We start from the raw sequence: 5,033 nt of genomic DNA on the forward strand, positions 1-5,033 counted from the left end.
TTATTTCTGAGTTTTCGCAACAAAAAGTTTCCGGCACATATGAATGTTTCACAGATATTTGTGGAATGTGGAATGGCTGAATTTAAGTGGTATCTTTTTATTTTTCTTTTATTTTAAATAATTTTGTTGTCTATTTTATATTTTGTTGCTTTAAATAATTTTGTTGTCATTTTATTATATTTTGTTGCATTATTTCTTTTTTTAAGATTTGTTTATTTATTTTAGAGGGGGGAGGGGCAGGAGAGAGGGAGAGAGAATCTCAAGCAGATTCCCCACTGAGTGCAGAGCCGGATGTGGGGCTTGATCTCATGACCGAGATCATGACCTGAGCTGAAACCAAGAATCGGATACTTAACCGATTGAGCCACCAAGGAGCTCTGTTACATGACTTCTAATAGGTAATGTATATTATTATGATGATTCAGATACATAGTTACAAGTAATTATCCTTATATCAGTGGTTGTTACCCAAATGTTGTATTATTATGTCCTTATTAAGGATGGAGACAATTAGGACCTTGAGTGCCATTATGCTGGTGTTTCTCTTCAGTCCAGCATGACAGTAGATCCCAACTTTGTTGAAAGGGCTGGTGTTGGGCGGTGGAAACTATTAGATTTTTATTGTGGAAGTTGAAATAATCGTGTCCCTTTAGTATATTAAGCAGTTGTATAATGAACAAAAGACAGCACAGTTTATTTGTATATCTTGGCTACTGTGAATAAGGCTGTAATGAATAAGGCTGTAATGAAGGTGGAAGTCCGGATATCTCGTTGAGACATGTACTTTATTTTATTTGTAATTTGAGTATAGTGGAGATGACCATCTTTTTAAAGATGTATTATCAAACCTTTTATAATAATAGGTATAATCATGGTCATGACCTTTGCCCGGAGTATTTTCAGAGTATTTTAAATGGAAAGAAAGCTTGACTGTGACTGTATTTTGTCTTTCTCTACCCACGAGGACGGAAGCATCAGCATCTTTTTGCTCCTCCTAGAAATCCATCTCGGAGCTTCCTGGCCACTTTTCTTGCCTATTTATAATGTATGGGCACTCCGATTTTTGGTTCTGTTGCTTGTCCTGAAGCACTTCTTATCAATCACAAGATGAAGTTGATATATGGACCTCCATGTAGCATAAGAAATGTTTGCTGAAGGTCACTAAAAGCATGCAGATTGTCATTCTAACTACCCCACCCCCTTTTACTGGTATTTTAGCAAGATAATCCCATCTTCCTTTTGATCCAGTAAATTGTAAAACCACGTTAACTCACCTCCTATTCTCACATTATACTTAATCAGGAGCATATTCTAAATGCCTAAATTTTCCAGAACCATGCAATGACAGGAATTGCTTGAAAAGGCAGCAAGAGCTCTTTCCCAGCAGAATCCTCTGCAATACCTGGCACAGGGCGGGGTGTTAGTAGGAGACTTGGATGGCCATGGGTTGTGTCGGCTTGCTATGGTTTCCCATCTTCCGTCTTCAGATTCTTGTGGAGACTTCCCATTCTTCCTTGGGGTTCCTCGGGGTTGTTAGCATGAGGCCCCTTCCCCTGACCACAGACAGGGTGGGTCTGTGACCCCGGAGTGGATTCCAGTACATAATCCCCCAACACAGCGCCTAGTTTAGAGACAGGTGCAAGACTCAACATCTGAGGTTCCCGGGTGAGAAGGAAGCCGAGCGGGGCAGGCTGGTGACATCCTTGGAACCACTGTATGCAGCGGAGCTTGCAGCCGGACTTCCCTATCAGGTCAAATAGCATCGGCTCTTCTTGTCTCAGCAAGTTTCAGTTGGATTTCTGTAACCTGCAACCAATGGTGTCTTAATTTATCTAATCTTTTATTCGAAAAGTTAAAATAATCATGATATTAATGGGTCTGCCTGGAACCCCTTCCTTTTCTTAACACCTGGGGTTATCCCACATATTCATTTACATGCTTACAGTTGAAATGATATATCTGAGTTCAAGACACACTTACTCTAGAAGCTCATGTCAAACAATTCTTTATTTTTTATGGTACAAATTAAAAGTGACAGATCTGAAGCTGTTAAGAAATACACAAAGTGCAGCTTTACTGACCATACAGATATTGCTCTAGATTAAGTACAGTTTTGTCAGTTTTTTTTTTTTTTTAACGTTAAGCAACCTGTGCAGATAAATCAGCTTTGGTTTCAATGTCAGAGCAAGTAAGGAGCTTTTAAATATCCAGTTTGGCTTCTTGGTCACAAGTCCATCATGTCAACTTCTCATCAAGAGGATTTTTTCGAAACAACCCAGTCATTTTTTCTGCCCTCCTTCCTGCTGCCTGCCCCACACGTGGAGCAGGCAACTTTCTGTGGTTTCTCATCAGTGACCCTGGTGACCAGTCTAGATCACAGCACGTAGGACAAAAAAAAAAAAAAAAAGAAAATCACTTTCTTAACAACAAATAAAACAAATGTGCCTCACATAATTTCAAGTTGAAGACAAGCAAACCACATGACAAAAAGCTCATTACAAAATGTTATCCAAACAGATTTTACAGTCAAACATTGAAATGAAAATCAATTTCCTTTTTCTCCATTTTTTTTAAGCTTGGTCATTAACTGGGTACAAGTAGAGTGCTGAGGTAAAACATTGATGAACAGTTTGTATTTCTTTTTTTTTCTTAAAATAGGAACAGTTTAGTATTGCGAGATTGTCAGCAACATTTAAGCCATATCTATACAATGTGCATATACCTACAAATATTGAGCTTTGGTCCAGCGTAGAGAAGATGAGCAAAGGCATTTTACAATTTCTTTTTGGTTATAGCTTGAGTTCTTTGATACGCCTCTACTTGGTTTTCTTTTTTCCTAGCTCCTTTTGCTTTTTTATTCTCTCTCCTGTGGGGTGTGTGTGTGTGTGTGTGTGTGTATGCGCGTGTGTGTTGTGTGATTACAACATACAGAAACCAAATCCTTGCAATGCAATTAAAATTCTCAATTTTTCAAATGGTTTTTGGTTGAAAAAAAAAAAGCCCACAAACAGGTGTGAAATATAACATCAGTCATTTCTTTTTTTTTATCAAATGATGAAGGAAATGAAGATGATCATAATTTAAGAATATGTAAGAAAAATATTGAAGCTTGAAATACAATCACATATGCCCGAAGTGGCTTTTATTTTTTGTTAATGGCAACCTTAGCCTTCAGTTCATGGAAACATAAAAGACTCTTAAGTGCTACTGGCATATGAAGTTGTTTACAAGTGGAAATAAGAAATGTCATAATAAAATTAAGCAGTAGGTGAGGTCCCGAAGACTTACAAGTCACACAGTATAATTTATATTCCTAAGAATTTGTTCAGGCACCTTTTTATGCCTTGTAGCAAAAAATTTATCTTTAAAAAATTAATATAAGAAGCATTACAACACCTTATAAATAATTTATAAAACAATACAAAATTATAAAACTATAAAAAAAATCACTGCACATGAATGGTTTTACGACTGTGGGATGAATATATTTCTTTTTTATTCCACTCTGGAAGATTACTTTTATTTTATATTTTCACTGTCCTAGTTATACCCTCCCAATTATAGATCTCCGAACCGAGCAGGCCTTATGTAACTGCTGCTGGCATATGTTTAAACATTTAGCATCCATCATATGTCCTCTTGTTAACTTCTCTTCCTGAGGAGCTTTTCCTGATGGAATTTGGAGCAGGTCCTAGGAGAATACAAAATCTGTCTAATCGATACCTTTTGGGATTTCTGGGTTGTTGCTCTTTGTGTGCAGTTTTTGAGGTGGTGAAATGGGTACCATGATGTCGTTGGCATCGAAGATCAGGTTAGCTGTGGTCCAGTTAGCATCAGACTGGCGAAATGGAAATGCCTTTATAAGCGAATGATTCCACTTGCAGGATTTCTTTTTGAGTTTCCTTCCTGGTGGTCTCCTGATGGCCACGCATGAAACTTCCAGGAGCGGGGTAGGGTGGGGACAGTCCTACCATTGCATGGACATTGCCAGCAAAGGCACCAACAGAAGAAGGATCTCCAACTCCCCTGGGGGAGGGAGTGTATTAGGGGAGAAGGTGGCATTTGTATTCGGTTGGGCAACTTGAAGGTTTTCCTTTTTCTTCACAATTTACTTCTAGAGAGTACATGAGCGTGATTTGGAACTAATTGCTCAGGAATATTTGCTTCTAGACAGCAGGCAAATCGGTGGTCCTCTTTGCCAGCTCCTTTGCCTGAACACCTTTTGCCTGTCTCTGTGGGGAACACCAGCCATGGGCTCCAGGTGGCCACTTGCCCAGCCACCCTCACATCTCACCCTTTCCTTCTGGCTTATTAGGTGATTTTGGCCCACTGACCTTTTGGGTAAGTTATTTTGAATAGTGAAATAATCCCCTAGTTCTAATAGTGAAGGCTATTCTGATGTGTTAGATAAGCTGCTTCTAGAATTTTCCTTTTAGCGGAGGTACTTCACTGTTATAACCTCTGTTCCCCTTAAGAACCCAGCCCCCAATTCCAATCATTTAAATTCGTCTTCCAACTTTCTGCTCCATTTGTATTTGTGTATATATATACACACACACATATATATGCGTGTATATATATATCCCAAGAACAAAGAACAATGGTTCCCCCCTGAAAAAAGTTGGCCATCCCTATCGGAATGAAAAGATTAGCAAAAAAGATGGGATTTATAGGATACATGATGGTCTCTAATGATCCAGTGATCATCCCTTTCTTTTTGGCCTGTTTCCTTTGTGTGTGTGCATATGGGTGTGTGCATGCTATGTGTGTGTTCTGACTGAAATCTTGAGACATTTCTTTGGCTATCAGACTTCTGAGAGAAATTGCTTTGCACAGAAGCATCACATAGATGTAAGTATTGAACCAAATGTGCAGTTTATATTTATATTACAAAATTAGTTTTGGTCAGCTCTCCATGTACGTGGCCAACAGACTGAGAGAAATCCCAAGCTCTGGTGGGGACAGTGAGTACGATTACAGCTTATGCCAGTGGTGACAGTTCATTGAGCAAAGCCCTAGTTATTCTGGAGTCT

The 5,033-nt window shown here is 38.8% G+C and overlaps 1 protein-coding gene across 1 annotated transcript in view; it reads right to left on the bottom strand.

Moving 5' to 3' along the window:
• Window positions 1-876: 876 nt before the first annotated feature.
• POU6F2 (POU class 6 homeobox 2) overlaps window positions 877-5,033 on the bottom strand; it is a 125,857-nt gene continuing 121,700 nt past the window's right edge. The window contains exon 6 of the mRNA XM_038562668.1: window positions 877-5,033. This exon is cut by the window's right edge and continues 1,663 nt beyond it. The gene's annotated coding sequence lies outside the window, so the exon portion shown is untranslated.

The sequence above is a fragment of the Canis lupus genome, chromosome 18, assembly GCF_011100685.1.
Source record: "Canis lupus familiaris isolate Mischka breed German Shepherd chromosome 18, alternate assembly UU_Cfam_GSD_1.0, whole genome shotgun sequence".
In the NCBI taxonomy this organism is placed as follows: Eukaryota; Metazoa; Chordata; class Mammalia; order Carnivora; family Canidae; genus Canis; species Canis lupus.